Here is a 23,704-nt window from a genome sequence, read left to right on the forward strand (position 1 = left end):
AACACCAGCGACTGTGCTGTTGAATCCCGTGGCAAGCCACCGCACCATGCAACCAGACATTGACCGCCCTCTCTGCTGCCAGCACAACACGAAGCATGGGAACTCATGGCGCCACACATTGGCGAAGGGTCAGGGAAGGTCGGCAGATCGACCATCATGGTGGCTCCTCACCTTGGCACACACAAGCTGAGATGACGCAAGCCCGTCCTCCGCCAGAGCCTCTTCGTTGAGTGCGAGTGTCCAATGTGTTACGACATGTGTTGGCTTCAAATTTCTCACCTCAAGCAATTGATTCCGTGGGTAAACCTAGCAAATCTTTAGAGGGATATGGGTTAAGCTTTGGTGCAGGCGACGGGAATGTACCCATGGCTTAAAAGGAGGCCTATCAGGGATAAGATGAATAGGGGAAATAGAGATAGTGGAGGAGATGAAAAGGAAAATGATTTGATGAATAGTAAGACGTAGAGACCAGCAGAACCAATTGATGGGGAGTAATTGAGGAGACGATAGGTGCGGAGATGCTTCATTTTAAGGTGCTAACCAAACACATGTGGTATTATGCATGTTATAAGAGTTTCTTGTGTGGCACACATGGGCCTACTTGATGATGTGGATACGCTGCATGTGAAGATAAATAGAGTAGTGGGGATGAACTTCTTAGGTATATAGGATGTGTATCACTACAATCGAGATTCAACAAAAATAAACCACTCATCAAGGGTGCATGGCCATAAAAGATATTCCTCATATAAATAGAACAACCATTATTCTCTGATTTAAATGAATAACCGTCTCACATCAAACAAGATCCAGATATAATGTTCATCCTCAAAGCTGGCACCAAATAACAATTACTTAGGTCTAAAACTAATCCCGACGGTAGATGTAGAGGTAACGTGCCGACGGTGATCACATCAACTTTGGAAACATTTCCCACGCGCGTCGTCACCTCGTCCTTAGCCAATCTTCATTTAATTTGTAGCCCTTGTTTTGAGTTACAAATATGAGCAACAGAACCAATATCAAATACCCAGGTGCTACTACGAGCATTAGTAAGGTACACATCAATAACATGTATATCAAATATACCTTTCACTTTGCCATCCTTCTTATCCGCCAAATACTTGGGGCAGTTTTGCTTCCGGTGACCACACCCTTTGCAGTAGAAGCACTCAGTCTCAGGCTTAGGTCCAGAGTTGGGCTTCTTCACTTGAGTAGCAACTTGCTTGTCGTTCTTCTTGAAGTTCCCCTTCTTACCTTTGCCTTTTTTCTTGAAACTAGTGGTCTTGTTAGTGCTAGAGCAAATAAGCACACACGAGAATAAAATCTACTTAGTGCTAAACAAAATAAGCACACATGAGAATAAAATCTACTTAGTGCTAAAGCAAATAAGCACAAACGAGAATATCAACCCCACGCTATTGTTCCCCGGCAACGGTGCCAGAAAAAGGTCTTAATAACCCATATGTATAGGGGATCAATTGTATCCTTTCTTGTTAAGTAAGAGTGCTGAACCCAATGAGGAACTGAAGGTAGAATTAATATTCCCATCAAGTTCTATTGACCATTGACACAACTCTATGCACACTTAACGTTCGCTTTACCTAGAACAAGAATAAAACTAGAAGTACTTTGTAGGTGTAAAGGGATAGGTTTGCAAGATAATAAAGAACGTGAAAATAAAAGTTATGTGATGTTCTAATAAAAGTACAACTAAATTAGTATAGCGAGTGTGGAAAAGTGGTGGTAGGATTTTTTGGGGAACGCAGTATTTCAAAAAAATTCCTACGCACACAAGATCTATCTAGGAGATGCATAACAAAGAGACGGGGAGCGTGTGTCCACGTACCCTCATAGACCGAAAGCGGAAGCGTTTAGTAACGCGGTTGATGTAGTCGAACGTCTTCACGATACAACCGATCCAAGCACCGAACGTACGGTACCTCCGTGTTCAGCACACGTTCAACACGATGACGTCCCTCGAGATCTTGATCTAGTTGAGGCCGAGGGAGAGTTCCATCAGCATGACGGCGTGGTGACGGTGTTGATGATGTTATCTGCGCAGGGCTTCGCCTAAGCACTACGACAATATGACCGAGGTGGTAAACTGTGGAGGGGGCACCGCACATGGCTAAGACAATTGACCTTGTGTGTTCTAGGGTGCCCCCTACCTCCGTATATAAAGGAGGAGAGGGGGAGGCCGGCCGACCCCTGCAGGGCGCGCCAGGAGAGAGGAGTCCTACTAGGACTCCAAGTCCTAGTAGGATTCCACCTGGTGGAAGGGGGAAGAAGGAAGGGAGAGGGAAAGGGAAAGGGGGGGGGGCGCCCCCTCCCCTAGTCATATTTGGACTCCCCATGGGGGGGGGGCGCCACCTCCTCATGGCCTTCCCTCTCTCTCCCCTAAGGCCCATCTTGGCCCATTACTTCCTCGGGAGGTTCCGGTAACCCCTCTGGCACTCCGTTTTTACCCGGTACTTCTCGAAACTCTTCCGGTGTCTGAATAACATCATCCAATATATCATTTTTTATGTCTCGACCATTTCGAGACTCCTCGTCATGTCCGTGATCTAATCTGGGACTTCGAACAAACTTCGGTCATCAAAAACACATAACTCATAATACAAATCGTCATCGAACGTTAAGCATGCGGACCCTACGGGTTCGAGAACTATGTAGACATGGCCGAGACACATCTCCGGTCAATAACCAATAGCGAAACTTGGATGCTCATATTGGATCCTACATGTTCTACGAAGATATTTATCGGTCAAACCGCATAACAACATATGGCATTCCCTTTGTCATCGGTATGTTACTTGCCCGAGATTTGATCGTGGTGTCTTCATACCTAGTTCAATCTCGTTACCGGCAAGTCTCTTTACTCGTTCCATAATGCATCATCCCGTAACTAACTCATTAGTCACATTGCATGCAAGGCTCATAGTGATGTGCATTACCGAGAGGGCCCAGAGATACCTCTCCGATACACAAAGTGACAAATGCTAATCTCGATCTATGCCAACTCAACAAATACCTTCGGAGACACTACAGATCATCTTTATAATCACTCAGTTACGTTGTGACGTTTGATAGCACACAAGGTGTTCCTCCGGTATTCGGGAGTTGCATAATCTCATAGTCAGAGGAATATGTATAAGTCATGAAGAAAGCAATAGCAATAAAACTAAACGATAATTATGCTAAGCTAATGGATGGGTCTTGTCCATCACATCATTCTCTAATGATGTGATACCATTCATCAAATGACAACACATGTGAAAGGATCAAGATGGACCTAGAGGGGGGGGTGAATAGGTACAATTACAAATTTTAATTATTACTTAGAAATTTTAGGCAATAATGCGGAATATGAAAGTGAGCCTAACAATTGCAAGTATGATGCTAACACTGGTGCGCGTTGGTGCTATACAAACGGTTTTTAACCCCTTTCCGCGAAGGCATTTGGAACCATCACCAAGTGAGTGTGGGCGATAGGGGGGCTCCTTCCCACACGACTCAGAAATCGTCAGGGATAGGCCCTCCTGGGACACAGGCTGGGGCCGTGTGCGATCAGGCAAGGCATCGAAACCCAATCATTTCCGTAGGTATGTACATCCCACACGGTAATCCGAGAAAAACATTTCCGTAGGTATCTACATCCCTCACGGTGAATCCCAAAAAATCATTTCCGTAGGTATGTACATCCCACAGGGTGAATCCCAGAAAATCACTTCTGTAGGTATGTACATCCCACACGGTGAATCCTAGAAAAACATTTCCGTAGGTATGTATATCACACACAGTTCTTTGTGTGGAAACGTTTGTGCAAGGTGGCCTAACGCAAACAGTTCGCTGCCGGAAGCCGTGTGTGATTGTTAGTTGATTGAACACGCCTACTTTATAGAAACCGTGTGGGTTGTTTGAGTTCATCGCCCACGGTGCTGTCTGAGTAACCGTCTGCAATAGAAAACCCCAATAAGCAGGGTAATTAGCCTATTATTGATAATCCATGTACTAATCAAACAGATATTTCTTATAAAACACGCCAGATATTTCATATCTGTATAAAAACAACCAGGATTTCATAATCGAATTACATCAGATAGCTTCGGCACTTAGTTACACCAATACACAACAGCACCAAGTTTCACATGCAGCATCAAAAACCTTTGGAAAGTAGCATCATACATGGTAAATAGACAGATGAATCTCATCTGGAAAACTGCAGAAGGGGAAGGCAAATATTGAGCCTTCAGTGATGTTGAATGTCCTTGCAACTTTAGGCTAGTGGCTATGGATAATTGCCCGCCCAACCTTCATCCTCTTCAGCAAGAGTTCAATATTGTACTGTGGGTGTTGAATGAATACCTTCCTCGCCTCTCGACCATGCAGGTGGTTTGAGAGGTAATCATCGGTGAACTGCTTTGAAAAGTACTGAAAACAAAGCTATGCATAAATCGTTGTTGTAAATTTTCAAATGGCGCAAGGGGTAAAAACAAGGTAAAAGAGTTGGTACCATCCTATAGTTGACTGATGTCTTCTTCATTGTGCAAACAAAGATCTTGCTATTATTCGTCGCAAGTTTCTTCATCCTAACAATCTTTCTGAGTTTGTTAACTTGACTGATATTCATGGACATCTCATTTCCCCATATGCAAAATGGGTCGAACAGTGGGTCTAAGCCTCTAACAGCAGGACCTACATGTGAAAGACCAAATTGTAAGAAACCTAAATATTAGAATGATTCCTGCAACTTTACAATAATGTGTTATTAGCCAAAGGACCCTGCTTGAACAAACCTCAATGGTAAACCGTAGTGTCTCCCATTGTTTCCCTGCAACACACATAAGGAAGATCTTGATCAGGTTAACCGAGAGTTGCCACATTATCAGTAGAATATGTATTGAGTACAGCCAAATTCGATTGGTGTCACATGCATAACAATACAAAATTGTACCCACAGCAAATGAGAATCAAATTGCAGAACTGAACCAAACAGTTAAATGGACAGCAGACCAAATGAACCAAAATAGTTAACTGAGCACGACATTGCAGAATAGAAACATGTACTAGAAGATAAGACAGTTAACAAAACAAAGAATGCTTGAAAACAATACTATGAAATGTAGCAATTGTTGGACCAAAGTGTTAACAGAACATTACATTTCAGAGGACCAAACTATTAACTAAACATCAGATTGCATATTAACATTACAGAGGTCAAATCACTAGAAGGCATTGGCGGTGGACTCGAGAAAATAGCACGAACTGTATTTTAAAGTAGGCAACCACGTGGCAGTGTCGATGGTGGCCTCGAAGATGAGGTGCTCCTCCAAGATCTGGCGGTCGACACGCATGGCAGCCATAGAGGCCACATGCTACTGAGCTTCACGTTATACTGCATGCAAAATGGCTGTGGGCGGCACTTAATTGGAGGAGGGGGCAATGATTTCGGTGGAAGGTGTCGCGCCGTCAGTCGGGGCATGTGGGACGGGAAAGGAGGAGGATGGTGTGGTGGGGTGTGGATTACCTGACCATATCGATGAGGCCGAGTAGCAAGAAGAAGGGTCAGCGGTGAGGAGGCCGCGCAGCAAGAAGAAGGGTCGCCGGCGAGGAGGCGGCGCTGCAAGAAGAAGGGTCACCGGCGAGGAGGCGGTGCTGCAAGAAGAAGGGTAGCCGGCGAGGAGCCGGTGCTGCAAGAAGAAGGGTCGCTGGCGAGGAGGCTGAGCTGCCAGTAAGTAGCAATGAAGGTTTGAACTTGGAAAGCAAGGAGGAACAGTGGAAATGTGGCTTTTGGTAGGAGGGAGGGGGCGGGGAGATAAATATTTCCGCGGTGGCAAAACAATTTCGCTCGGTGCCACAAGAAACTGGCGCGCAAGTGTGGTTCAAGCGGGGGCGGTGGACTATAGACGATGAAGCTTCCTGCGTAAGCCAGATAAGATGGTGCGTCAGGATATTTTATATCGCATCCACACGATTCTTTCTAGTAAACTGTTTGTGGTATACCTGATTTTTTCATTATTTTGAAAGACAAAATGGTGTTACGGAGGGAAAGGATGTTGTTTGAATTGCTAGAACATTTACGTACAGTGAACATGCAACTAGTACATGAGTGTCGTGTTTAAATTTGGAATTATTCCGGGTTCGTTTGGCATTTTTATGCATTAATTGAGTTTTTGGGCATTTAATGTGCATAATTCAAATTTGAACTACAAGCACATGCTCCAATGCACCAAAGTTGGTTGAAAAATCACATGTGTGTCTTCGGGTGAATTTATATATCCCATGCAAGAAATGGGAATGAAATTCAAACATCTGGGCGTCGTGGCTCGGCCGGAAAGAATTAGAAACTTGGTTTTTAAATTTCTGTAAATACAAAACACGCCTGAAAATCATGAAACTTGACATGGTGTCATGACATGGCACCAACATGCTGCGGTAAATTTTTTGGCCGAATTGGGACAAGCTTTGGTGTAAGCTTCTTGCAAACTGTAACTTCCCTCAAGAAGGCTCGTGGTTCCGAGAGGGAACATGTCACCTCCGTGTGCGAAACGAGATACGTACACTGCCTTCTGTCGCCTTAATTTTTTACACAGGTAGATTACACAAAATAGAAGTATCGTGCTAAAATTTGGAATTATTCCGGGTTCGTCTGGCCTTTTTATACATTAATTGAGTTTCTGCGCATTTAATGTGCATAATTCAAATTTGAACTACAAGCACATGCTCCACTGCACCAAAGTTAGTTGAAAAATCACATGTGTGTCCTTGGGTGTATTTATAGGTCCCATGCAAGAAATAGGAATGAAATTCAAACATTTGGGCGTCGTGGCTCGGCCGGAAAGATTGAGAAACTTGGTTATTAAATTCCTGTAAATCCAAAACACGCCTGAATATCATGAAACTTGGCATGGTGTCATGACATGGAACCAACATGCTGCGGTAAATTTTTTGGCCAAATTGGGACAAGCTTTGGTGTAAACTTCTTGCAAACCGGAGCTTCCCTCAAGAAGGCTCGTGGTTCCGAGAGGGAACGTGTCACCTCTGTGTGCGAAACGAGATACGTACACTGCCTTCTCCCGCCTTAATTTTTTTACACACGCAGATTACACCAAATAGAAGTATCGTGCTAAATTTTGGAATTATTCCGGGTTCGTTTGACCTTTTTTATACATTAATTGAGTTTCTGCACATTTAATGTGCATAATTCAAATTTGAACTACAAGGACATGCTCCAGTGCACCAAAGTTGGTTGAAAAATCACATGTGTGTCCATGGGTGTATTTATAGGTCCCATGCAAGAAATGGGAATGAAATTCAAACATCTGGGCATCGTGGCTCGGCCGGAAAGATTGAGAAACTTGGTTTTTAAATTCATGTAAATCCAAAACATGCCTGAAAATCATGAAACTTTGCATGGTTTCATGACATGGCACCAACATGCTGCGGTAAATTTTTTGGCCGAATTGGGACAAGCTTTGGTGTAAGCTTCTTGCAAACCGGAGCTTCCCTCAAGAAGGCTCGCGGTTCCGAGAGGGAACGTGTCACCTTCGTGTGCAAAACAAGATATATACACTGGCTTCTCCCGCCTTAATATTTTTACACAGGCAGATTACACCAAATAGAAGTGTCGTTCTAAATTTTGGAATTATTCCGGGTTCGTTTGGCCTTTTTTATACACTAGTAAGCATGCACGTGCAACACACGTCTCTTGTGATGCATAACATACATATTGTATTCTAAATAACATATACCTCATGCACATCAAATAATATTGTCTTTTTACTGTTAAAATAAACACATGGAAGCAAAAATCTCATTTAATTCATCTATTTATGACCATTCCGAACATGCAAGGCAAGGCATAAATCACAAGAGCGCTGCTTGGTGCACGACCTTTTCTGCACGATGGTTGAACGCCAAGCTGTGGTAGCCATCCATCAGGGTGTGTATGCGGCTCATAGCCATTGATTAGCTTGTCGTGTGCACGTCGGGCAGAAAAGTATCATCTGCACAGTCATTCCGGAATCACAATATAACATTACAATTCAATTGCATAACATAGTAATTCACAACTTAGAAAGTGCATGTAACATATTGAAATTACATAAGCAGCCAATAACGTTCCAAAGTAGCAGGAGAGGTAAATGATATCGATAGAATAGTATCACACGCATTTTAGTTTTGTCGATTCAATTTTCATATCTTTAACTCAAATGTCCAATTCCCCAGTATCATCCAGCAAGGAGGTCGCTCTTTTAGGAATTGGAGGTCCTCCACAAGGATTTCATTGTTTTCTCTTCCCATTTTTGTTGCCACCTGGGTCTTGTAAAGAGTAAAAAATGTTACAAAAGTGTTTGGGTTAAATAATCCTATCCAAGCGTTACTATCATAAAATATTTACCAATGACCCTTGACACTTTCAAAAACACTCACCACCAAACATAGAAGTGTTTAGATGTCTTAACAATACTTGTAAAATTGAAGAAGAAAAATCATGGCATAAATTTCAAAATTAATGACAAAAATAATGCTGGAGAAAATGTAAGTACAATTAAAATTGAACTGAACTTGACAAAAATTAAAAACAAAACCTTTCTATGGTTGTCAATGGATCATCCTATATAGCAAAATATACCTGTCCAGGAGCGTCAGACAAAATATCTACCTACTCCATGAAATTTAACATCTATAATAAAATTTTGATGACTTGCATGATTACAAAATTTTGATATGATACTTTTTTAATAGTTTTATAAAACTTTCAAAATGATTGTGATTGAATACCTTTTTGAATCCCTTGTGACCGTATATAAAGATCACACCCACACAGCCAAACTGAATTGGATAAAGCAGGACACTAAATACAAACCAAATGACCAAGAATGTAACGCCCAGATGCGGCTATATCTCCTATGTGTCGAGGCACGGCTTAGAGGCATAACCGCATGGTGGTTTTGTCGCAAGAGGGGTAATCTTCACACAATCCCATGTACTAAATAAGAAAGGGATAAAGAGTTGGGTTACAATCGCCACTTCACTCAAATAATAAGTTATACATACACCATCCAGAGTACAATCAAGGTCCGACTACGGAACCAAAATAAAAGAAGACAACCCCACACTGGTGCGCGTCGGTCCTAAACAAACGGTTTTTTACCCCTTCCCACGACGGCATTTGGAACCATCGCCAAGTGAGTGTGGGTGATAGGGGGGTCCTTCCCACACGACCCAGAAACCGCCGGGGATATGCCCTCCTGGCACACACGTTCGGCAAAATGAGGTCGTGTGCGACCGGCGAGCACTCAAATACGGAAATACGTACAGTAGAGCTAAAAAAATACAATTATACGGCGAAATTGTTTCCGGTCGCAATTGCATCCCACACAGTCAGTCTTTGCTAAATGTTTCCATTCGTATGCACATCCCACACAGTCGCTCCAAGGAAAACGTTTCCGTTCACAGGTACATCACACACAAATTTTCCCATTAAATCGTTTGCATTATTGAATGTAGCACACACGGTCCGAAGAAGAAAATGTGTGGCAAAGGCTGTCCATGACACATTTTTTATGTGGTAAGCGTTTGCGCAAGGTGGCCTAACGCAAACCGTTTTCAAGAGAAAGTCATGTGTGATTGTTTATTGATCCAACACGGTTTATTCCTAGAAACTGTGTGCGTTGCCTGAGGTCATCGCCCACGGTATTTTTTCAACAACCGTTTGCAATATCAAAACCCAATTAGCAGGCTAATTGCCCTATTATTAATAATCCATTTATTAATCTAATTGACATTCATATTAAGCACACAATATATTTCGTTTCCATATTAAGGAAGCAGAATTTCATAATTGAAATACATTAGAGTACAACATGATATAGCTTCAGCACTTAGCTACCCCATTACACAACTGCACCAGCAGCAAGTTCCACATGCAACATGTAGAACCTTTCGAAATTAGCATCATAGACGGTATATAGACAGATGCATCTCATCTGGAAACCTACTGAAGCGGAAGGCGGATATTGAGCCTTCATTCATGTTGAAGGTCTTTGCAACTTTAGGCCAGTGCCTGTGGATGATTCACCGTCCGTCCTTCGCCCTCTTCAGGAACACTTCAATATTGAACCGTATGAAAACCTTCCTCGCCTCCTAACCATAGAGGTGGTCTGAGAGGTAATCATCAGTGAACTGCTTTGGAAAGGCCTGAAAACAAGGATGTGCATAAATATCTTCTCTATATTGGAAATGGGGCAAAGGAATAAAAAAAGGCAAGGTATAATAGTTAGTACCATCTTGTAGTGAACTGATGTCTTCTTCATTATGCAGACAAAGATCTTGTTGTTTTTTGTCACTAATTTCTTTATCCTAACAATCTTTCTGAGTTTCTTGATTTGATTGATATTCATGGACAACTCATTTCCCCATATGCAAAAAGGGTCGAACAGTGGGTCCAAACCTCTAATAGCAGGACCTACATGTGCAAGACCAAATTGTTAAAAACCAAAATATTAGAATGGTTCCTGCAATTGCACAATAATGTGCTATTAGACAACGGACCATGCACGTGCTAACCTCGATTGTAAACCTCAGTGCTTCCCATTGTTTCCATGCAACACATATAAGGTAGTTAGTCATCAGGTTAAGTAAGGGTTCGCATGCTATCAGTAAAATATGTTGATGAAAAATAAGCACATTGCAGACTCATCAGATTAATTGAAGCCACACGGAAAACCCATTTACCTAAACCAAGCATGATTAAGAACTAGGAAATATAGCACTTGTATATGTTTCTCATGTATTAAGCGCAGCCAAACTCGATTTACTCCTCACATGCACAACAATACAAAATTCTACCCACGACAATTGGACATCGCATTGAAGAATTGAACCAAGCAGTTAACTAAACACCACAACAAATGAACCAAACATTAAATGAGCACCATATTGCACAATATAACATTGAACCAAGCAGTTAACTAAACACCTCAACAAATGAACCAAACATTAACTGAGCACCACATTGCACAATATAACATACTCCTAATAGAAGATCAGAGAGTTAACCAAACAGTTAAATAAAGCCAATTGTAGCAATTATATTTGTTTCTCATGTATTTAGTACAATAAAATTCAATTTATTCCTCACATGGTATACAATAACAGAATGCACCCACAATTTTGTAAAGATAAATTTGATTTATTTCTCAGATGGAAGATAATACGAAATTGCAGCCCGAAGAATTGGACATCACATTTGCAGAATTGAACCAAACAGTTAACTGAAGACGACAACTAATTAACAAAATAGTTAATAAGTGAGCACCACACTGCACGATGTATAGAACATATACACTAGATCAACAGATTGCATGGTGAAATTAGATAGCACAATTCACTAGATTGTGTGAAGGAAAGGCAGGAGCAGCACATGCAACGGGTAAACCGAGCATGCTTAACTGAAGTAGCTAGCAATTGGCAAGGTGCTCCTCCAAGATCCGGGGGTCGACACGAATGGCAGCCATCGCGACCTCATCCGCGCGTGCGACCGCGATTTGCTGCTCCACTGCCAAATGCTTCTTGAGGTCCTGGCTATACTGCGTGCACCATGGCTTAGTACGGCGCTTATTTGGTGGTGTGGTTGGTGATTTGGGTGGAAGGTGTCGCGCTCGCGCTGGCGGTCGGGGCATGTGGGATGTGGAAGGAGGAGGAGGATGGGGGTCGGGTGTGGATTACCTGCCTGGATAGAGGAGGCCGAGCAGCATGATGGAGGGTCGTCGGTGAGGAGGCGGCGGCGCTGCAAGCAAGGAGTGAAGGTTTCAACTTGGAAAGGAAGGCGGAAAGAGGGGAAATGTGTCTTTTGGTAAGGGGGAGGGGGCGGGGAGGTAGATATTTCCACAGAAGCCGAAAATTTGGAATCGCTTCAGCCAAAAAACTGGCGCGCAAAGTGTCATGAGACACGGTCCCTTATTCAGAACGGTGTACGATATGTGGACATCACAAACGACTCAGATAGCTTAACCCGTGTGTGATGAGTTTGAATGTCAAAAAGTTTTTGTTTGAATTTCAATGGTTACAGTGGTCATCCACATCATTGCATAATTTGGGTACACAAAGGAGACTACAGCATACCCACACTTCTTAATCGAGCAAGTTCAGCAATTAAACAGAGCTAACTGACCTAAACATTACTCTAACAAATTAAAGACTGGCACTCTTAATTAAACAAAACATAGAGTACTACTACGGCTGGTGCTCATCGATCTCCGCCACCGCCTCCATGTCCAGCTCGCGCCCGACAGTCTCCTGGGGAAGGGGCTCCATGGCATCCATCGCACCATACTCAGCAAGCATATCACCATCCGCGTCCTCCATCTCTTTGGAAAAGGCCGCCATGAGCTAGGCATGGGCGGACACGATCTGGACTTAGACGGGCTCCATCGTCGCATGGTATGCGGCGGAGGAACGGATGGCTGCTCGAATGCTCTAGGCGATTGCCAGCTCTTCGGTCGTGGGTTGCCGACCGTTGTCGGAGAAGCTTCATTCGATTTGTGTGGTGACTGCCAGGAGCTGGGCGTGGGTGGCCTCGACATGGTCGTGGGCGGCCTCCATCAGGGCTAAGGCCGCCCCTGCGGAACGGGCAGCTGCTGTGCAGCTCTCGCCAGTTGCTATCCCCGAGGCAGATGTTGCTGCCGCCACCTGAGAAGCAACAATGGCCGTTTGGGCTGCCTTTGCCGCCCAGTCGCAAATTGCGTCCGCACTCATGCACCTTGTTAGCACGCGCATGGCGGCAACGGCTGCGTTCTCGCCGGAGTGGGCCACTGAAGTTGCCCTCACGACGCGGGTCCACATGCCCATCTTTCACCGGCGACGATTGAACAGTGAAATGATATTTGGGGAGCGAGCTAGTGTGCTTGAGACGCCAGTTGTGGACTGTAGCTGACGCACCTTCTCGCGTAAGCCATAGGCATACTATACATCGACGGTGCTCCAAGATATTTTGTACTACATCTCACACGGTTGCTGATAATAAACTGTGTGCGATCTACTTGATTTTTCATCTTGATTTGAATTACATAATGGGGTCACAGTGGCAATGGATGGTGTTTTAATTACTAGACCTTTTATCTGGAGTGAACATGCAATTATATGTGTGTCGTAAAATAATTGGAATATATTAAGGGTTCGTTTGAACATTTTATACATTAAATTGGTTTTCCAGCCATTTCAGGTGAACAATTCAAATTTGAACTACATGCACATGCTCCAGTGCATATAAATTGGTTGAAAAATCAAATATGTGTCCTTGGGTGCATGCTTAGGTCCCATGCAAGACATGGGAATGAATTTCAAACACCAGGGCACCGTTGATTGCCGGCAAAACATTGAGATGCCTGGTTTTTAAATCCTAGTAAATCCAAAACTCGTCTGAAATTCATGAAACTTGGCATGCTATCATGGAGCGGCATCAATATGCTGTGGTACAAATTTTGTCCCATTTGGGGCAGGTTTGGGTATATGCTTCTCACAAACCGGAGCTTCTCACAACAAGCATGATGGTTTTCGGTAGGGAACGTCCCACCTTTGGGGACGAAACTATATACATTGCCTCTTATTGCTTTCGAAATTTTTTCTCGTGTCAACATAGAACAACAGGAGTGTTGTGTGATTTTTCGGGGTTCGTTTGGACATTTTTATGCATTAACTGAGTTTTGAATGCATTTTATGTGCATAATTCAAATTTGAACTACATGCACATGCTCCAGTGCATATAAATTGGTTGAAAAATCAAATATGTGTCCTTGGGTGCATGCTTAGGTCCCATGCAAGAAATGGGAATGAATTTGAAACACCGGGGCACCGTTGATTACCGTCAAAACATTGAGATGCCTGATTTTCAAATTCTAGTAAATCCAAAACTCGTCTGAAATTCATGAAACTTGGCATACTATCATGGAGTGGCATCAACATGCCGTGGTACAAATTTTGTCCCATTTGGGGTTGGTTTTGGTATATGCTTCTTACAAACCGGAGCTTCTCACAACAAGCATGATGGTTTTCGGTAGGAAACGTCCCACCTTTGTGGACGAAACGATATCCATTGCCTCTTATTGCTTTCAACTTTTTTTCTCGTGTCAACATAGCACAACATGTGTGTCGTGTGATTTTTTTGTGATTTTTTGGGGTTCGTTTGGACATTTTATGCATTAACTGAGTTTTCAATGCATTTTATGTGCATAATTCAAATTTGAACTACATGCACATGCTCCAGTGCATATAAATTGGTTGAAAAATCAAATGTGTGTCCTTGGGTGCATGCTTAGGTCCCATGCAAGAAATGGGAATGAATTTGTAACACCGGGGCACTGTTGATTGCCGGCAAAACATTGAGATGCCTGGTTTTTAAATTCTAGTAAATCCAAAACTCGTCTGAAATTCATGAAACTTGGCATGCTATCATGGAGCGGCATCAACATGTCATGGTACAAATTTTGTCCCATTTGGGGCAGGTTTGGGTATATGCTTCTCACAAACCGGAGCTTCTCACAACAAGTATGATGGTTTTCGGTAGGGAACGTCCCACCTTTGTGGACGAAACGATATCCATTGCCTCTTATTGCTTTCAATTTTTTCTCGTGTCAACATAGAACAACAGAAGTGTTGTGTGATTTTTTGTGATTTTTTGGGGTTCGTTTGTACTTTGTTATGCACTAACTGAGTTTTCAATGCATTCATGTGCATAATTCAAATTTGAACTATGATACGTCTTCAACGTATCTATAATTTTTGATTGTTCCATGCTATTATATTATCTGTTTTGGATGTTTAATGGGCTTTATTATACCTTTTTATATTATTTTTAGGACTAACCTACTAACCAAAGGCCTAGTGCAAATTGCTGTTTTTTGCCTATTTTAGTGTTTCGCAGAAAAGGAATATTAAACGGAATCCAAACGGAATGAAACCTTCAGGTGAGTTATTTTTGGAACAAGCATTATCCAGGAGACTTGGAGTGGTCATCAAGAAAGAAGCGAGGAGGCCACGAGGCAAGGGGGCGCGCCCCCACCCTCGTGGGCCCCTCGCAGCTCCACCGACGTACTTCTTCCTCCTATATATACCCATATACCCCGAAAACATCCAGGAGCACCACAAAACCCTATTTCCACCGCCGCAACCTTCTGTACCCGCGAGATCCCATCTTGGGGCCTTTTCCGGTGCTCCGCCGGAGGGGGAATCGATCACGGAGGGCGTCTACATCAACACCATAGCCTCTCCGATAATGCGTGAGTAGTTTACCACAGACCTTCGGGTCCATAGTTATTAGCTTGATGGCTTCTTCTCTCTCTTTGGATCTCAATACAAAGTTCTCCTCGATTCTCTTGGAGATCTATTCAATGTAATTCTTTTTGCGGTGTATTTGTCGAGATCCGATGAATTGTGGGTTTATGATCAATATTATCTATGAACAATATTTTATTCTTCTCTAAAATATTTTATGCATGATTTAAATATCTTTGAAATTCTCTTTGAATTATCAGTTTGGTTTGGCCTACTAGATTGATCTTTCTTGCAATGGGAGAAGTGCTTAGCTTTGGGTTCAATCTCGCGGTGTCCTTTCCCAGTGACAGCAGGGGCAGCAAGGCACGTATTGTATTGTTGCCATCGAGGATAAAAAGATGGGGTTTATATCATATTGCTTGAGTTTATCCCTCTACATCATGTCATCTTGTATAATGTGTTACTCTGTTCTTATGAACTTAATACTCTAGATGCATGCTGGATAGCGGTTGATGTGTGGAGTAATAGTAGTAGATGCAGAATCGTTTTGGTCAACTTGTCGCGGAGGTGATGCCTATATACATGATCATGCATAGATATTCTCATAACTATGCACTTTTCTACCAATTGCTCGAGAGTAATTTGTTCACCCACCGTAGAATTTGCTATCTTGAGAGAAGCCACTAGTGAAACATATGGCCCCCGGGTCTATCTTCCATCATATTATTTTCCTATCAACTTGCTATTTTTATTTTGCAATCTTTATTTTCCAATCTATACAACAAAAATACCAAAAATATTTATCTTATTATCTCTATCAGATCTCACTTTCGTAAGTGACCGTGAAGGTATTGACAACCCCTTTATCACGTTGGTTGCGAGGTTCTTGTTTGTTTGTGCAGGTATGAGGGACTTGCGTGTAGTCTCCTACTGGATTGATACCTTGGTTCTCAAAACTGAGGGAAATACTTACGCTGCTATGCTGCATCACCCTTTCCTCTTCAAGGGAAAACCAACGCAAGCTCAAGAGGTAGTAAGAAGGATTTCTGGCGCCGTTGCCGGGGAGATCTATGCACAAGTCAAGACATACCAAGTACCCATCAGAAACTCTTATCCCTCGCATTACATTATTTGCCATTTGCCTCTCGTTTTCCTCTCCCTCACTTCACCCTTGCCGTTTTATTCGCCCTATTTTCTGCTCGCCTCTTTTTCGTCCGCCTCTTCTTGCTTGCTTCTTGTGTGCTTGTGTGTTGGATTGTTTGTCACGATGGCTCAAGATAATACTAAATTGTGTGATTTTTCCAATACCAACAATAATGATTTTATTAGCACTCTGATTTCTCCTCTTACTGATGCTGAATCTTGTGAAATTAATACTGCTTTGCTGAATCTTGTCATGAAAGATCCGTTTTCTGGCCTTCCTAGTGAAGATGCCGCTACCCATCTAAACAGCTTTGTCGATTTATGTGACATGCAAAATAAGAAAGGTGTGGTTAATGATATTGTTAAATTGAAGCTATTTCTGTTTTCGCTTAGAGATCGTGCTAAAACTTGGTTTTCGTCTTTGCCTAAAAATAGTATTGATTCATGGAATAAGTGCAAAGATGCATTTATCTCTAAGTATTTTCCTCCCGCTAAGATCGTCTCTCTGAGAAACGATATTATGAATTTTCAGCAACTTGATCATGAGCAGGTTGCACAAGCTTGGGAGAGGATGAAATTAATGATATGTAATTGCCCTACTCATGGACTAAATTTATGGATGATCATACAAATTTTTTATGCTGGATTGAATTTTGCTTCTAGAAATATTTTAGATTCGGCCGTAGGAGGCACTTTTATGGAAATCACTTGAGGAGAAGCTACTAAACTCCTAGATAATATTATGGTTAATTATTCTCAATAGCACACCGAAAGATCTACTAGCAAAAAGGTTCATGCTATAGAAGAAATTAATGTTTTGAGTGGAAAGATGGATGAACTTATGAAATTGTTTGCTAATAAGAGTGTTTCTTCTAATCCTAATGATATGCCTTTGTCTACTTTGATTGAGAATAATAATGAATCTATGGATGTGAATTTTGTTGGTAGGAATAATTTTGGTAACAACGCGTATAGAGGAAATTTTAATCCTAGGCCATTTCCTAGTAATTCCTCTAATAATTATGGTAATTCCTACAACAACTCTTATGGAAATTTTAATAATATGCCCTCTAATTTTGAGACTAGTGTTAAAGAATTTATGATTTCGCAAAAGAATTTCAATGCTTTGCTTGAAGAAAAATTGCCTAAGATTGATGAGTTGGCTAGGAACGTGGATGGAATTTCTCTTGATGTTGATTCTTTGAAACTTAGATCTATTCCTCCTAAGCATGATATCAATGAGTCTCTCAAAGCCATGAGAATTTTCATTGATGAGTGCAAAGAAAGAACCGCTAGGATGCATGCTAAAAAAGATTGCTTTATAAAAGCGTGTTCTTCCAGTTTTCACGATAATAAGGATGAAGATCTAAAAGTGATTGATGTGTCTCCTATTAAATATTTATTTTGCAATATGAATCTTGATAATGATGGAACTGGAGATGAGTCAACTTTAGCTAAAAGGCGTCCCAATGATTCAGAGTTTTTAGATCTTTAGTCAAAACTTTACATATCAATGAACCCACTATTTTGGGTTTCAAGGGATTTAATTATGATAATAGCTCTTTGATAGATTGTATCCCCTTGTTGCAATCTGTGCTAAATTCTCCTCGTGCTTATGATCAAAATAACGCTTTTACCAAACATATCGTTGATGCTTTAATGCAATCTTATGAAGAAAAACTTGAATTAGAAGTTTCTATCCCTAGAAAACTTTTTTATGAGTGGGAACCTACTATTAAAATTAAAATTAAAGATCCTGAATGCTTTTCTTTATGTGATTTGGGTGCTAGTGTTTCCACGATTCCAAAAACTTTGTGTGATGTGTTAGGTTTCCGTGAATTTGATGATTGTTCTTTAAATTTGCATCTTGCGGATTCCACTATTAAGAAACCTATGGGAAGGATTAATGATGTTCTTATTGTTGAAAATAGGAATTATGTGCCCATAGACTTCATTTTCTTGATATAGATTGCAATCCTACATGTCCTATTATTCTTGGTAGACCTTTCCATATAACGATTGGTGCAATTATTGATATGAAAGTAGGAAACATTAGATTCCAATTTCCGTTAAGGAAAGGCATGTGTCGGTGTCAAAACCGGTGGATCTCGGGTAAGGGGTCCTGAACTGTGCATCTAGACCGGATGGTAACATGAGGCAAGGGACACGAAGTTTTACCCAGGTTCGGGCCCTCTCGATGGAGGTAAAACCCTATGTCCTGCTTGATTAATATTGATGATATGGGTAGTACAAGAGTAGATCTACCACGAGATCGGAGAGGCTAAACCCTAGAAGCTAGCCTATGGTATGATTGTTGTTGTGTATGTTGTCCTACGGACTAAAACCCTCCGATTTATATAGACACCGAAGAGGGTTAGGGTTACACAAAGTCGGTTACAATGGTAGGAGATCTGCATATCCGTATCGCCAAGCTTGCCTTCCACACCAAGGAAAGTCCCTTCCGGACACGGGACGAAGTCTTCAATCTTGTATCTTCATAGTCCAGGAGTTCGGCTGAAGGTATAGTCCGGCCATCCGGACACCCCCTAATCGAGGACTCCCTCAGTAGCCCCTGAACCAGGCTTCAATGACGACGAGTCCGGCGCGCAGATTGTCTTCGGCATTGCAAGGCGGGTTCCTCCTCCAAGTACTTCATAGAAGATTTTGAACACAAAGATAGTGTCCGGCTCTGCAAAATAAGTTTCCACATATTGCCATAGAGAGAATAATATTTACACAAATCTAGTATGCTGACGTATTCCGTAGTGTGACACACCACGGCCAAGCCTTTATCCGAGTCGTTTCATTATCCCACCTCAGCGCGTCATGCGAGGCGGTTTTCTTGGCACGCCTTGTTAAAGCAGAGATCGTGTTCCCTTATTCCAGGATTCTCATCAATACGGGCGTGGGTAACCCAACCGTGCCATTGATTACGGCGCTTGGAGATAAGCGAGTTTTACCAGGCTGGTGGGGACACGTAGTTGCGTCCACCCATATAAGGGGATAAGGATCCACCTTTTCACCTACGCCTTCTTCCTCCCTTGCTTATCCATTCTCGCGCACTCGAGCTCCAGTGCCCAAGTCCGCACTCCCCACCTCAACCTTCTCCAGCCATGTCCGGAGCGGGAGGCAAGTGGATGGTCTCCTCCGTCACGGAGGGACACATAAAAAAACTGAGGAAGGCCGGATACTTGTCTAACGACATTGCGAACCGGCTTCCCGAAAAGGGGCAGCTCATCCCCACCCCTAGGCCCCATGAGAGGGTGGTGTTCATCCCCCATTTCCTTCGCGGACTGGGCTTCCCTCTTCACCCATTTGTCCGGGGGCTCATTTTCTACTATGGCCTGGATTTCCACGATCTGGCCCCGAACTTTGTCCTCAACATCTCGGCGTTTATCATCGTGTGCGAGGCTTTCCTCTGCATCCGCCCCCATTTCGGCCTATGGCTCAAGACTTTCAATGTCAAGCCGAAGGTGGTGCGCGGCAACCAGGCGGAGTGCGGAGGCGCCATGGTGGGCAAGATGGCCAACGTCTTGTGGCTTGAGGGCTCCTTTGTGGAGACCCTGAAGGGGTGGCAATCGGGGTGGTTTTACATCACCGAGCCGCGCGACCCCGAATGGGTCACAACCCCCGAGTTTCGATCCGGACCCCCTATGCGGCTCACCTCCTGGAAGGAGACGAGCCTGTCGTGGGGTAAAAAAGGAGAGCTGACCGGACTCCAAACATGCGTCCAAACCCTGGTGGACAAGAAGCTCAAACTTGTCAACGTAGTCCAGGTTATGCTCATCCGCCTGATCCTCCTGTGTCAACAACGGGCTTTCAACCTGTGGGAGTTCGACCCGGCGCGGCACCAAACTCTGAGCAGGCTCTTCGACATGACATACGAAGATGCCTGGAAGGTGCTTTTCAAGGGCATCGAGGCCCCCGCATCCGCTACTGAGGATCGCGGATTCAGTATGCAGTGTCACGCTCATGCGTTAAGCTATTTTTTCCTTTTACAGGGTATCAGTTTTTCATAGTTTGACTCCATGCGGGATCTAAGCTCCCTTACCTTTGAAAGGATTGGCAGGTGACGTCCGGACAGATCAACTGTCTGGCTCCTTTGCCCGAAGGCCCAGCGGACGCTCGCTTGGCGAAGCTGCTGGTTCCGGCACCCTATGTGGTGCCGGAGAAGAAGGCCGCGAAAAAGGCCATGGGGACTCGAAAGAGTGCCCGGCGCCAGGAGGTGTCGGATCCATCATCCGACGGTTCCAAGGCGCATTCCTCCCGTGAAGACGAGGAGGAAGAAGAATAGACCTCTCCCCCTCCAGCGGGAGGAGAGAAGAAAAGGAAGGCCGCCCTAGCTGGGGAGGCCGAAGGGTCCAAGAAGGGGAAAACCCTTCCTCCGGACTACTCCACCGACGCCGACGGCGGCGGAGAGGAGTGCCCGCCCAGGGCCAGGCCCCTGGCCAAATTGTAAGTATCCGGATACAGAGTAATTCATAGTATTCGTTTATTGCACAACTTTCCCTTATGTCGAATTTGTTAATGCAGCCCACCCAAAGACCGGCTCGACGCGTCGTCGAGCGGCTCACTAGACTCGTCGGATGTGAACTCACTTCCGACGGCTTCCTCCCCCTGCCCTACGGACGACACCGAAGTGTTGACCCAACAGGTTCCAAGACGGGAGGAGGTGGTCCTGGAGGCGCCGCGAGGCGACCTCCCGGACTCCAGGAGTAAAGGGGATGAAACCCCCAGGGCTCCAAGTCCAGCCCTAGGCCGGACACCGCTCTGGAACCTTCAAAGGTTCCAGAGTCCGGCGGGGGACCTCCTTCCAAGAGGAGCAAGCCCACCATGCCGGTGACCTCCGTCCAACCGGAGGCGCTGGACAATCTGTTGGAGGCGCTCCCAGGCGCCTCCATCGACGAGGAGCACCGCACCATTATGAGTGCGGTGGTCCAGAAGGTTCAGTCCACCAAGAGCGGACTGACTAAACCTTGTACTAGCCTTTTAACAGGCTTTGAGGTAAGTAAAGAATGTGTAAATAATATTACCGCATAGACAGTAGCCCCTGATGCTCTGTTTGGCGTTCGAGAAGAAAAGCCGAATAGAGGATCAAATAAAATTCGCAGGAGTCTAAGAAAAAGGAGTCAATATGCGTATGCAGGCTTCTCTGCTTGCGTTTACCGCACTAACTGCGGAAGTGGACACGGTAAAGCAGAACCTCGAGCGGTCCGAGCAAGAGCTCGGGCGTGCCAAGAAGCAGCTCGAGGACAATGAAGGTAAGAAATACCTTGTTTAAATATATATAAAAAGGTGTAATTGCAAAAGATGACAGGATTATCGTGGCTATTGTAGGGGCCACGTCTGAGGTGGCGACCCTTAAGCAAGCGCTGGTCGAGGCCGAGAAGAGGGCGGCCACGGAGCGCACCGAGCGGGAGAAGTACAAGGCCCAGGCTGGCAAGGTGCAACAAGAGCTCCAGGTTCTCATGGAAAAACATGAGAGTTTGGAGCTTGACTCAAAGACGCGAGCGTCCGAGCTCGCGGCGGCTATTGAAAATGCCAAGTCTGCCAAGGCCTAATCCCAGAAGACCCTCCAGGAGTTGGATGAGGTGAAGAAGATAGCGGCGGGTAAGGCATTCTTTATGCAAAGCAAACACATAAACGTGAGTTACTTGTTACTTACCCGAATCCGGAGGTCTCCAGGAGCGTTCGCAGATCTTCCCTGGAGTGTGTCTGATGCTGCCGCATTCTATTGAGCCGAGGAGGGCAGCTCGACAGAGAAGGTGTTCTGGTCTCAGTATGCTGAGGCCGGACACCCTGTGCCCCTGAGCGACCAGCTGAAGCAACTGGTCGAGCTCCACAAGGCGGCCGAACAGGCCATGAAGGGCCTCATAGTTCGGCTGTGGCCTGGAGAGGCTCTGCCTGGGAGCTATTTCGGGCTGGTGGCGGCTGGTGGAGGCCTGTCCAAGGCTCAAAGTCATCAAGCGCTCCGTCTGCATTGAAGGTTCCTGTAGGGCCCTTGCCCGTGCGAAGGTGCACTGGGGCAAGCTGGATGCTGAGAAGCTTGTGAAGGACGACCCGCCGCTGAGGAAAGAGCATCACAAGCCCGAGAATTATTATAAGGATGTTCTGAAGGGTGCCTGCCTTGTGGCGGATGAATGTTCTAGGGATGTAATTTTTTTTGAGTGAAACTTGCTCGTTTTGTCCTGTGCGCTGAAAACTTGTTCATATGCGCTAAGCAATGCTGTTGGAATTTAAAATATTACCTTCTGTGCGGCTGATTATCAATTCTGAGAGATGGTGAGTCGTCGGCTTCTGCCCCCGTGCCGCTAGTGCTGGGGTGTTCGGGGATAAACCTGAGCGCTCTTTTTCCCATGTTTGGGTCCTTCGAGGGAGGCGCTCAGCCCAACGAACAAGGCAATCGGACTATAATGCGTGAACACTCTCACTTAGCCATAGAATTCTATAATTTTAAATTTCGGCGAAGCCCCTGGTATTCAGAAGACCGAGTTCGAGGCGCTATCCACGCCTTGGCCGGACAAAGTCGACTCCTCGCTCTAAGCGGCATAAGTCTTTAGGGACTCGAAAAACCTCTCGAACAGCGACCAGCTCTCGCTTCATCATGACAGTCAGTTTTAGCTTTCTCCACTGAGGTGCTTGACCCAGCTCAACTGGGGCACAATCGCAGTGGTTCTCCTAGTGCTACCTTAGCCGATATAGCGGAACGTAAGGCACCAAAACATAGGAGCCAGGCAAACCCAACTACTGACCCAAGACATGATTCGGAGCCGATGCATATAATGCTATAAGTTCGGGGTGCCGCACTTGTTAAAGTGTTCGGACATCTCACACCATGTTGAGGGGTACTGAAGCCCCTGGCGTATTTCAGCCGTACCAAAGTGTACGGGTGCAACATGTCGTTAAGGAACATATATAAAAAAAGTAATGCAAAAATAGACAAAAGCTATGCATTGTTTATTAAAGAGGGCTGCGATCAAAGCAGAACGATACAAATAATGCGATAAGCAAAAGGTTGGACTATTTAACATGTCCGTTCCAGGGGCAAGCTGCGGAATAGTATGCGAAACAGGTATACTGCTCGTGATAGAGACCACCTGGGAGTTCCGTAATGCGGCGTGGCTTGTCTGCTTCCCTGGTTCTTGCATCGTTTGTGCGGCAATTGAACTGCCGAACAGGCCTTCCGAAGAATGTAGTCCTGAAAGTAAGAGAAAATTAAAAAATCGGCAGCCCCTGGTGCGGTTTAAGCCGTGCTTCGGGTGTGCCGTGATGGTGCCCCTCC

This window comes from Triticum urartu, chromosome 4 (assembly GCF_003073215.2).
Source record: "Triticum urartu cultivar G1812 chromosome 4, Tu2.1, whole genome shotgun sequence".
NCBI classification, from domain to species: domain Eukaryota; kingdom Viridiplantae; phylum Streptophyta; class Magnoliopsida; order Poales; family Poaceae; genus Triticum; species Triticum urartu.